Source organism: Hyperolius riggenbachi, chromosome 4 (assembly GCF_040937935.1).
Source record: "Hyperolius riggenbachi isolate aHypRig1 chromosome 4, aHypRig1.pri, whole genome shotgun sequence".
In the NCBI taxonomy this organism is placed as follows: Eukaryota; Metazoa; Chordata; class Amphibia; order Anura; family Hyperoliidae; genus Hyperolius; species Hyperolius riggenbachi.
Genome location: NC_090649.1, coordinates 5,699,791 through 5,712,643, shown reverse-complemented (window position 1 = coordinate 5,712,643; position 12,853 = coordinate 5,699,791). Strand labels below are relative to the sequence as shown.

The 12,853-nt window shown below is 43.8% G+C and overlaps 1 protein-coding gene across 1 annotated transcript in view; it reads right to left on the bottom strand.

Annotated features, from left to right (window-relative positions):
* LOC137571084 (WAP four-disulfide core domain protein 5-like) overlaps positions 1-11,521 on the bottom strand; it is a 69,070-nt gene extending 57,549 nt beyond the window's left edge. Inside the window, exon 1 of the mRNA XM_068279766.1 lies at positions 11,443-11,521. The gene's annotated coding sequence lies outside the window, so the exon portion shown is untranslated. The remainder of the gene's footprint in view (positions 1-11,442) is intronic.
* Between the last annotated feature and the right edge of the window lie 1,332 nt (positions 11,522-12,853).

The following is a 12,853-nucleotide window of genomic DNA, read 5'->3' as shown; positions in this document are numbered from 1 at the left end:
ATCTGAGGTTAGTGTGCCTTATCTGAGTTAGTGTGCCTTATCTGAAGTTAGTATGCCTTATCTGAGTTAGTGTGCTTTATCTGAGGTTAGTGTGCCTTATGTGAGGTTAGTGTGCCTTATCTGAGGTTATTGTGCCTTATCTGAGGTTAGTGCGCCTTATCTGAGTTAGTGTGCCTTATCTGAGGTTAGTGTGACTTATCTGAGGTTAGTGTGCCTTATCTGAGGTTAGTGTGCCTTATCTGAGGTTAGTGTGCCCTATCTGAGGTTAGTGTGCCTTATCTGAGGTTAGTGTGCCTTATCTGAGGTTAGTGCGCCTTATCTGAGTTAGTGTGCCTTATCTGAGGTTAGTGTGACTTATCTGAGGTTAGTGTGCCTTATCTGAGGTTAGTGTGCCTTATCTGAGTTAGTGTGCCTTATCTGAGGTTAGTGTGCCTTATCTGAGTTAGTGTGCCTTATCTGAGGTTAGTGCGCCTTATCTGAGGTTAGTGTGCCTTATCTGAGGTTAGTGTGCCTTATCTGAGGTTAGTGTGCCTTATCTGAGTTAGTGTGCCTTATCTGAGGTTAGTGTGCCTTATCTGAGGTTAGTGTGCCTTATCTGAGTTAGTGTGCCTTAACTGAGGTTAGTGTGCCTTATCTGAGGTTAGTGTGCCTTATCTGAGGTTAGTGTGCCTTATCTGAGGTTAGTGTGCCTTATCTGAGTTAGTGTGCCTTATCTGAGGTTAGTTAGCCTTGTCTGAGGTTAGTGTGCCTTATCTGAGGTTATTGTGCCTTATCTGAGGTTAGCGCGCCTTATCTGAGTTAGTGTGCTTTATCTGAGGTTAGTGCAGTGCTGGGCGTAATGGAAAAAACTACGCTTACGGATCATTACGCGTAATTTTACGCTATTTCGCATTACGGAATTACACTTACGGCGTAGACATTCATTTACGGCACATGTCTGTAATTACGCATAGCCCTTACACAATTACGCGTAAGAATACCGTAATGCAAGTTGTTACGTTATTGCCTTACGCGTAATTTCCTACTAGCAATTAATGCGTAAGGTCATGCTGCCAAGCGGAAAAGTTGACGCATGGATCAATGTTAGGTAGCCGCCGACTTTAAGGGTTAATAGCAAAGCCCCCTTAATTGCTTAGAGCCTCAAATTTGGAGAATAAATTAAGGAGATCAGAAGGGCCCGTTTCCACTAGTGTGACGCGATTTCGCCGGCATTCCGACGCTTGTAAAAACGCATGCGGGTGCGTTTCCGCATGCGTTTTACCCGCGATTTCGCGTGCGATTTCGCATGGCAGGGTGCCATGCGAAATTAACCATGACACTGCCAGGACAAAATAACATTGGGAAGGGTGCGAAATCGCACGCGAAATCGCGGGTAAAAACGCATGTACCAAACGCATGCGTTTTTACTATTAAATACATTAGCGGCGATTCGCACGGATTCCCGACGCAGGCGAAAACTGTGGGTCCCGCCGTGCAGATTTGGCCCGCTGCCAAATCACTCCCGCACGCCGCACAGGTGGAAACAGCCCCATCCACTAACATTAGCTATGCGAATCCGCATGCAGTGCCCGCATGCGGATTCGCCCTAGTGGAAACGAGCCCTAAGAGGAATTTTTTTTTTTTTCAAAAAGACCTTATAGTTTTGGAGAAAATCGATGTTAAAGTTTCAAAGGAAAAATATATACATTTAAAAACCCGCCGACTTTAATTATAGGGATGAGCGTAATGACCTAATTACGAATTTCCGAAATTTCGCGAAATTACTACAATTACGATTTTAGCAGTAATTGAAATTTCGTAATTTTTGCAAATTACGCAAATTTTCGTAATTACGATTACGAAATTTAGTATTTTAAAGTTTGCAAAGGTTTCTATCCCTCTAGATGCCTAAAATGAATAACCAACCAACCTCCTCCTCCCTCTCTCTCTCCCTCCCTCTCTCTCTCTCCAGAGATCTGTAGTATTTCAAAACCATACTCACATTCATGACATGTCCAGGGATCAAACCCAGGCCAACCACATGGAAGACAGCTATGCTCACCACCATACCACCAAACACACACTAAATAGACTGCTAACCTAAATCTTACTTGTAGACAGTCATATGAGACACATGCTGGGTGCAGGGCTTTGTGATTGGACCATGCGATAGAGTGAGGTGCAAAAATGAAATCATGCCTAGCAGAGGATGGTTTCACAGTGCTAAATGCTAGGCTGGCTGTGGTGCAATTGGTTAGTGTGTCTGGCTGGTAACAGCAAGGTTACAGGTTCAATTCCATCCAGGCATGTCTTTTCCTTTTGCGTTCAACAGTTGTCCAAACAGAGCCAACAGAGCCCCAGATAGCCATGTAGAGTTAGGTCACAGCTAGCCTGGCTGTGGTGCAATTGGTTAGTGTGTCTGGCTGGTAACAGCAAGGTTACAGGTTTGATTCCATCCAGGCATGTCTTTTCCTTTTGCGTGCGCGCGCTGCGCCATTGAACCCCATGGGGTATTTTGCGTGCGTAAAACTTTACGCATGCAAAACTTTGTGCTCGGTGTTTGGACAACTGTTGAACTCAAAAGGAAAAGACATGCCTGGATGGAATCGAACCTGTAACCTTGCTGTTACCAGCCAGACACACTAACCGATTGCACCACAGCCAGGCTAGCTGTGACCTAACTCTACATGGCTATCTGGGGCTCTGTTGGCTCTGTTTGGACAACTGTTGAACGCAAAAGGAAAAGACATGCCTGGATGGAATCGAACCTGTAACCTTGCTGTTACCAGCCAGACGCACTAACCAATTGCACCACAGCCAGCCTAGCATTTAGCATTGTGAAACCATCCTCTGCTAGGCATGATTTCATTTTTGCACCTCACTCTATCGCATGGTCCATGGTCCAATCACAAAGCCCTGCACCCAGCATGTGTCTCATATGACTGTCTACAAGTAAGATTTAGGTTAGCAGTCTATTTAGTGTGTGTTTGGTGGTATGGTGGTGAGCATAGCTGTCTTCCATGTGGTTGGCCTGGGTTTGATCCCTGGACATGTCATGAATGTGAGTATGGTTTTGAAATACTACAGATCTCTGGAGAGAGAGAGAGAGAGAGAGAGAGAGAGAGAGAGAGAGAGAGAGAGAGAGAGAGAGAGAGAGAGAGAGGAGGAGGAGGAGGAGGAGGAGGAGGAGGAGGAGGAGGAGGAGGAGGAGGAGGAGGAGGAGGAGGAGGAGGAGGAGGAGGAGCTGGCTGTGCTATTCATTTTAGGCATCTAGAGGGATAGAAACCCTTACAAACCTGAAAAAGTAAAATTTCGGTTGGAGACACGAAATTCGTCATTACGGGAGTGAAATTTCGATTACGAAATTGTAAATTACGATTTGAAAATTAATTACGAAATTACGAATTTGGGTCGTAATGTTAAATTTCGCATTCGTAATAAAAGCAGTTCGAAATTTCGAAAATTTCGGCTCATCTCTAGGTTAATAGCAAAGCCTGCTTAAAATTTAGGAACACCAAATTCCCAGGGTATATTAAGGGGATCAGTGGGAATAAGAGGAAAAAAAATTCAAAAAGACCTTATAGTTTTTGAGAAAATCGATTTTTAAGTTTCAAGGGCAAAAATGTCTTTTAAATGCGGAAAATGTCCGGTTTTTTTGCACAGGTAACAATAGTGTATTATTTTCATAGATTCCCCCAAGTGGGAAGAGTTTTACTTACTTCGTTCTGAGTGTGGGAAATATAAAAAAAAAACGACGTGGGGTCCCCCCTCCCAGACCTCTTTAACCCCTTGTCCCCCATGCAGGCTGGGATAGCCAGAATGCGGAGCACCGGCCGCGTGGGGCTCCGCACCCTGACTATACCAGCCCGCATGGTCCATGGATTGGGGGGTCTCGGAAGGGGAGGGGCAGCCAAGCTTTCCCCTCCCCCTCCGAGCCCTTGTCCAATCCAAGGACAAGGGGCTCTTCTCCACCTCCGATGGGCGGTGGAGGTGGAGGCCGCGATTTCCTGGGGGGGGGGGGGGGTCATGGTGGCATCTGGGAGTCCCCTTTAAAAAGGGGTCCCCCAGATGCCCACCCCCCCTCCCAGGAGAAATGAGTATAGGGGTAATATAGTTGCTTAACACACAGAATACTATCTATTCTGAGTGGTGCTGGTCTCACTTGTGGATGGAATATAGTTGCTTTAGGGACACTTTTTTTCATATGTATGTCATCCTATATAATAATCCCCCTGTGTCCCTGTGTGTGTCCCTGCATTTGCACTACTGCGCATGTGCCGCAGGGACAGCCTGGGACAGGGAGCAGGACAATCCTGGGGGCCAGCCGGGTGGGCGGATGTGCGGGCGGCTGCGCATTGAGCGGGTGCACGTGCGCGTGTACGGTGGGTTCGCACGCATGTGTATGGCAGGTGTGCGCGTGCGGCGGCGGCGGCGATGACTGACCTAGAGCCCATTTTTAAATAGGCTTAGGTCTACTAATGAGAATATATTTCTGTAATTTTACTATCTAAGGGCTTGTGATTATGGAACGAACACACACACAAAAATCCAAATAAAATATTGTCACCATACATTGTGATAGGGAAATCATTTAAAGGGTGTAATGACCGGGACAAATGTGCAAATAAAATATGTGGGTTTTAATTATGGTAGCATATATTATTTTAAAACTTGAATGGTTGAAAACTGAGAAATAATGTTTTTGTTTTGTATTGTTTTCGTATTATTCCTATATGTACTATTTATGTACTACCCAAAGAAAGCCTTATTGGTGGTGAAAAAAAACAAGGTATAGATCTTTTTGTGATAAGTAGTAATAAGTTATTGGTGATCCCCTTGGGGTTGAAGTGGTTAAAGTGAACCCGAGGTGAGCATTATATGGAAGCTGCCATATTTATTTCCTTTTAACCTCCCTGGCATTTAATTTCCCTAGGATTTCTGTGAAAGATTGCCCCCAGATGTTGATGACGCTGCAATCAACACATATCGTCTGGGAACATCTCACTGACGAGGGAGAAGAGAAGCAAATCCACTGAGGGACATGGAAGAAGACACTGGGGAAGCTATTGGAGGTACACGGCAAGGGTGAGTATAAGCCACAGTATAGGTTAACCAGCTATAGGTTCCCCAGTATAGGTAAGTCAGGTATAGGTACTACAGAATAGGTAAGTCAGGCATAGGTGCCACAGTATAGGTAATCCAGCTATAGGTGCCACAGTATAGGTAAGCTAGATACAGGTATAGGTGCCACAGTATAGGTAATCCAGCTATAGGTGCCACAGTATAGGTAATCCAGCTATAGGTGCCAAAGTACAGGTAAGCTTGATACAGGTATAGGTGCCACAGTATAGGTAAGCCAGATACAGGTATAGGTGCCACAGTATAGGTAAGCTAGATACATGTATAGCTGCCACAGTATAGGTAAGCCACATACAGGTATAGGTGCCACAGTATAGGTAAGCTAGATACAGGTATAGGTGCCACAGTATAGGTAAGCCAGATACATGTATAGCTGCCACAGTATAGGTAAGCCAGATACAGGTATAGGTGCCACAGTATAGGTAAGCTAGATACAGGTATAGGTACCACAGTATAGGTAAGCCAGATACAGGTATAGGTGCCACAGTATAGGTAAGCTAGATACAGGTATATGTGCCACAGTATAGGTAAGCTAGATACAGGTATAGCAGCCACAGTATAGGTAAGCCAGAAACAGGTATAGGTGCCACAGTATAGGTAAGCCAGATACAGGTATAGGTGCCACAGTATAGGTAAGCTAGATACAGGTATAGGTGCCACAGTATAGGTAAGCCAGATACAGGTATAGGTGCCACAATATAGGTAAGCCAGATACAGGAATAGGTGCCACAGTATAGGTAAGCTAGATACAGGTATAGGTGCCACAGTATAGGTAAGCTAGATACAGGTATAGGTGCCACAGTATAGGTAAGCCAGAAACAGGTATAAGTGCCACAGTATAGGTAAGCCAGATACAGGTATAGGTGCCACAGTATAGGTAAGCTAGATACAGGTATAGGTGCCACAGTATAGGTAAGCCAGATACAGGTATAGGTGCCACAGTATAGGTAAGCCAGATACAGGAATAGGTGCTACAGTATAGGTAAGCTAGATACAGGTATAGGTGCCACAGTATAGGTAAGCCAGATGAAGGTATAACAGCCACAGTATAGGTAAGCTAGATACAGGTATAGCTGCCACAGTATAGGTAAGCCAGATACAGGTATAGGGGCCACAGTATAGGTAAGCCAGATAAAGGTATAGCAGCCACAGTATAGGTAAGCCAGATACAGGTATAGGTGCCACAGTATAGGTAAGCTAGATACAGGTATAGGTGCCACAGTATAGGTAAGCTAGATGCAGGTATAGCAGCCACAGTATAGTTAAGCCAGATACAGGTATAGCTGCCACAGTATAGGTAAGCTAGATACAGGTATAGGTGCCACAGTATAGGTAAGCCAGATACAGGTATAGGTGCCACAGTATAGGTAAGCTAGATGCAGGTATAGCAGCCACAATATAGGTAAGCCAGATACAGGTATAGCTGCCACAGTATAGGTAAGCTAGATACAGGTATAGGTGCCACAGTATAGGTAAGCTAGATACAGGTATAGGTGCCACAGTATAGGTAAGCCAGATACAGGTATAGGTGCCACAGTATAGGTAAGCTAGATACAGTTATAGGTGCCACAGTATAGGTAAGCTAGATGCAGGTATACCAGCCACAGTATAGGTAAGCCAGATACAGGTATAGGTGCGCCAGTATAGGTAAGCCAGATAAAGGTATAGCAGCCACAGTATAGGTAAGCTAGATACAGGTATAGGTGCCACAGTATAGATAAGCCAGATACAGGTATAGGTGCACCAGTATAGGTAAGCTAGATACAGGTATAGCAGCCACAGTATTGGTAAGCTAGATACAGGTATAGGTGCACCAGTATAGGTAAGCCAGATAAGGGTATAGCAGCCACAGTATAGGTAAGCTAGATACAGGTATAGGTGCACCAGTATAGGTAAGCCATATAAAGGTATAGCAGCCACAGTATAGGTAGGGTAGATACAGGTATAGGTGCCACAGTATAGGCAAGCTAGATAAAGGTATAGGTGCCACAGTATAGGTAAGCTAGATACAGGTATAGGTGACACAGTGTGGTCACCCAGAAGCGCTCTTGTCTGTCCAGCCAGTCTGTGGACAGACTGATGTTTCTGAAAATGAACCAGGCTTGGGCGGTGGTGAGTTCCTGGCCCCTGTTGTTGGCAAGAGGGGGAAATGAAGTGGCTGAGTGGGAATCACTATGCCTGCCTTACCACCCTTTACCACCACCACAACATCCTGGCTCTGTCTTGAGTAATAAGCCTGGCTTAATTTTTTTTTTTTACAGCCGTGGTACCAACACTAGGTGCCATGGTGATTGTCTAAACACAATTGCTGTGTGATTTTTTGGAGGTGTCTGGACTGATAACTGTGCTGTCCTAGCTGTGCGGTTGGACTTTGGACACAATGTGGGCTGCACGACCACTGTCTGGAACCTAGTCCTGATGTTAATTTACAGTCATTTGGGGGGGGGGGATTAAGTCCCCACATAATCAATTAGTGTTTCCCTTTTAAAAAAACATGATGCTACATGCCTCATCCCCCAGGTAAGGGGATTAGTATTTTTGTACTACTGTGAACCCTCCCTTTATTTCAAAATTTGCCAGGGGTATGAATAGTTATGGGCAGTACTGTAGAAAGATATCTTGAAATAATTTAAAACCATTAAACAGAACTAAAAACGACTAATAGAAAATACTCCGGAGGATTATCCAGAATCATAGGAGGCTGCAATAGCACTACTCCTGAGATTCCACCTTCTAGAGACCGAGCTGAGGCCCAGATGCAATTCACTTTTTCTCCTTAGTTTTCTCCGAAACGGTATTTTCACAACTTATCAATAAAAAGCCCTGTGAGCGCCCTGCGAGCACAAAATACCAACAATTTCCATGGCACCTTTTCACCTAATTTTTGCTACTTTTTTCATTGATAAGTGCTAAAAAGCTCCTTAAAGAGAACCAGAGATGAAGCACCCTCTTGTATTTTACCTTATAAATCAGTGGGAACATGACAGTAAACACCTAATCTGCTCTTTGTTTCATTGTTCTCTGTTTAATCTGACTGTTATCACCTCTGATAAGAATCCCCGACTGAGCACTCAGTCTAGCTTTGCTACGGAAAGATTATAGCCGAGTCTGTCTTCTCTGGTGTCTTTTCAAGCCCAAGCCTGCCCCCTTGTGGCTCTGCTATAATGACTCTGCTATAATTATTCCCTGCAAAGCCAGACTGAATGCTCAGTCTGGGATTCTTATCACAGCTGATAACAGACACTTTTAGCAGTGAGGATGAAACAGAGAGCATGGTAAGTGTTTTCTCTAATGTTCTTACTGATATACATGGTAAATTACACAAGGGTGCTTCCTCTCTGGTTCCCTTTAAAGGAATCTAAAAAAAAAATAAACGTATGATATATTATGAAAATAAACTTATGTTACAATGATTTGTATGTGTAGTACTGCGAAGACGTAAAATAGGATTAGCATAGATATGAGTCTCCTATTGTTTCCAGTACAGGAAGAGTTAAGAACCTCCAGCTGTTATCTATGCAAAGAGCTTCTCTGAGCTCTGTCTTCTGAAGCACTTCTCTCAGCTGTGTCTCACTGTTTCTTGTGTGTGTGGTTTTACTGCAGAGGAAAGCTCAAAGGGTCATTAGCTCTGCTCTGTTTCATCATTTAAAATGCTGAGGGCTAGTTCACACTGGCGGCTGAACCGTGATCGCGATTCAATAGGCAAATTCTCACGATTTACCACATTTTGCGCTTGTGATTCCCGTTCCCCTAAGCGCTGCGATTGATCACAAACGCCGCAGTGTGAATCCATAGGGAAATATTTGCCGGCAATCAGCAAAGCTCTGCAAAAGTGCCAACTATGAAACTTTTTTCTTTGCTACTAACGTTCTATTAATTATTCATACTACACAACCAATTCATTATTTCATGTTTTTTGTTTGTTTGTTTTTGTTTTTTACGCTTCAGTGTCACTTAAAAAGAGAAAATCAAAAATGATCTCTTAGGAGAAAACTCAGGGGAAAACGTTAGTTGGGCCATATGAGTCAGAGCTCAGTGTTGTAACTGGAGTGTATATGGAGCAGATGATGGGGGTGTTTCTGCTCTCACCTCCATCCCACCAGGTTGCTAAGTCAACCAGCAGCAGCACCCAGTCCAGTTATAGTAAATAGTAAGAGGTAACGGTATTGGGCATAAATGTGAGTGGCATGAATAGGACTCACATTATAGCCGGGGGGATACCACTATTTTGAGTGCATTCTTAGTACAGTCCGAGGCCGCGGCCAGTGATAACAGGGAATTCATTATTCAGGGAAGGCTGACATTGCTATGTTCTTGCTGCCGGGGGTTACTTAGATGAGCGCTGGAGTGAATAATATGCATTAACAGTGGATTTTCATAAATATACAAGAACACTTACTAAAACATCAGTAGCCAAGAAGCTGTCTGTGATTTCTGATGGCTAGGTGTCTGAAGTTAGAATTTAGCTAAACTGGGTGATTTAACATTAATGAGATACCCCCCCCCCTCCCCCCGGATGCCTTATTCACGGTTTGGCATTCTGGGAAGAAAAGTGGGCGCGTCAGTAGTCCGTATTTCACTCAGCTGCCTTCTCCTCGCATGATGCCAGATAGATCAGGTCCAACTAGCATTTCTCCTGACTTTGAAGGACTAACAGAGATTTATATATTTCCCTTCCCTAGGACAACTTTCTTGTGCCTTTCCCCGATATACGCAACCCCCTAACAAGCCTATAGCATCCATCCCTTGTGTCTGTAGCAGCCCCCTTCCTATTCTACGTGCAGCCCCCTTTTGCATGTGTGGCAGGCTCTCTTTCATGTACCGCTTGCTTGAGTGGTAGTTTCCCCTTTAGTTTGTTGCATTGTTGCACCCCTCCTTGTAGCTTCCTCATCCATAGGCTGAGAGGCTCTTTTCAATGTTCAGCCACTGTTTTAAACCACACACGCTCAACAAAAGTCTTTTAAATGCACAATTATCAAACAACTTTTGGATTGACTTGATCTGCGTCTTATCAGTTGTTTGAACAACAGCAAACAACTTTTTTTTTGGTTGTTTTAACTTGTTTCAACAACAAAAGTTGTTTGATAATTGTGCATTTAAAAGAGTTATGTTGAGCCTTTAGGCACCTTTGTGACGTTTTCAGAAATACTACCCTGAGTAATAACACGCTTACCATCTTTACGGTCTATTTCCTGTCTCTGTGGTAGCTAGTCTTTCTCCTCACTGGTAAACAAGTTCAACTCACCCTTTCAATGACTTTTGCCATCCTCATTGATCTCACATTGGCACACTCTTGGTAATAACTTTCACAAGGCCACTTACCTGCAGTGACTGCCTGGAGCAGGACTATTCCCAGCAGGAGGGTGAGATATGAAGCTATAGCAGCTCTCATGGTGTCTGGCGGGTGGAGTGAACTTCTGGGTCCGGCTCAGCCACGTATTATATCAGAAGTTGGTGGGCAGGAAGTGGGGTTGGTACCAGATGGTTCCTCCCATTATCACTCTGAGGATCACGAGGCATCAGAGCTATACATCACCTCTGCACAATAGGCTTGTGGATCACACGAGTCAATCTGACCTTGTATTATTTACACAGTTTCTTAGCAGGATATTGTGCTTGAGTTATGGAGGTCGGAGAGTAGTAAGAACACTGGAGAATATACAGAATCCATCAAACATGGACTGGCTTGGTTGGACGTTTGCATAGAAATGTATATATGGCTTTCAGTCTGTTCTGTTCTGTTGTGTGTTCAGTACAGTCCTGGCCAAAAGTTTTGAGACTGTCAAAAATATTCGTTTTCACAAAGTTTGCTGTTAAACTGCTTTTAGATCTTTGTTACAGTTGTTTATGTGATGTACGGAAATATCATTATAAGCACTTTATACGGTTCAAAGGCTTTTACTGACAATTACATGAGATTTATGCAAAGAGTCAGTATTTGCAGTGTTGGCCCTTCTGTTTCAGGACCTCTGCAATTCCACTGGGCATGCTCTCAGTCAACTTCTGGGCCAAATCCTGACTGATAGCAACTCATTCTTTCATAATCAGTACAGTACATATTTCAGTACATCACACAAACACATGAAACAAAGATCTAAAAGCAGTTTAGCAGAAAACTTTGTGAAAACTAATATTTTTGACAGTCTTAAAACTTTTGGCCAGGACAGTAGAGTCCAGCGATGCTGGATAGAGTGAATAGAGATGGTAGCTGTGTGAGGCCCTCGTGTGATATTATACCATAAACTACTTCACTAACCTCTGCAGAATACACAGCAAGACATTATCTATCACAGCTAGGGAGAGTGGGAAAAGTTTGAAGCTCACCTCTCAATAGCGTCTAATGTAGATATATGACAAAGACTGAGACGGACAGGTTGCTGGATGATTGTTACTCCCTTAGACTCAGGAATGCTGTCAGCAGCACTGCGCCCCCCCCCCCCCCCCCTGATGTTTGAAGAGAGAAGTCGCCTGGGGCACGTGCCATGCCTGCACCCTTTTAGATACACGGCTGCCTCCATTGTTTGGAAGCAGTGAAAGTGATGCTGTGTACATAAAGCGATGACAATAGCAGTCACCTGGGACACCAGAACTCGGGTCACAGAAACCCAGAAGGTTCCATAAATACAGAGCCTGATTATAGAGGATCATGTCAGCTGCACTAGTGACATGTGACTGCTGTGATACCTCCACCAGGACACCGCCTGCCACCTGAACATCAGCACAGCTGCCATACATGTCTAATAGCAATATAGTAGGGAATGCATGACATGAGGACAAATCATAAGAAATAATACAATATGAATTGTTGTAATGCACAACTTAAAGAGACACTGAAGCGAAAAAAAAAATGATATAGTGAATTTGTTGTGTACTATGAATAATTACTAGAAGATTAGCAGCAAAGAAAATATTCTCATACTTTTATTTTCAGGTATATAGTGTTTTTTCTAACATTGCATCATTCTATAATATGTGCAGATTACGCAACACTCAGCATTCAAAATGATTCTTTCAGAGCAGTCTGTGAAGTAATGACCTCTCCTCTGGCAGAGGAAAAGTAAATAGTCCAGGAACAGTTGAGATAATAAAAGTCAGATAACAGCCCTCTCCATGCCTAACTTAGTCGGAGAGCTTAATGGCTTGTTTGCATAGAGATAACAACTGGAGTTTCTCAACTCTTCCTGTACTGGAAACAATTACACTGATGTATCTGATCTTAATGTTTTATTTCTTAGCTGTACTACACATACAAATCATAATATCATCATTTTTTTTTTCGCTTCAGTGTCTCTTTAAGTGAGCGGGATATGGCGGCTGACACATTGCTTTACTTTTAAACAATACACATTGCCTGGCTGTCCCTTTTTCAGAATCAGAATCAGGTTTATTCACCAAGTGCAGAGGGTCTGTACATGGAATTATTTTTGGCACAAAAAAGGAATAATAATAACAAAGTTTGCAATGGTAGGAGAAGGAGTGCCGTGGACAGTCACATATGTAGGTGGTGACACTAGTTCAAGGGGTGGGTTTTGGGGGCCTGGGCGGGGGTTGTGGGGGGGCTAGGTTGAGGAGCTGGATGACTCGGGGGAAGAACGAGTTCCTGTGTCTGGTGGTCTATGGACCTGTAATGATGACCCAATGGTAGAAGGTTTAGATAGCGGTTTCCAAGGTGTGAGGGGTCTCTTGCTATCCTGACAGCCCTGGATCGTAGCCTGAAGGAGTGGAGGACATTCTA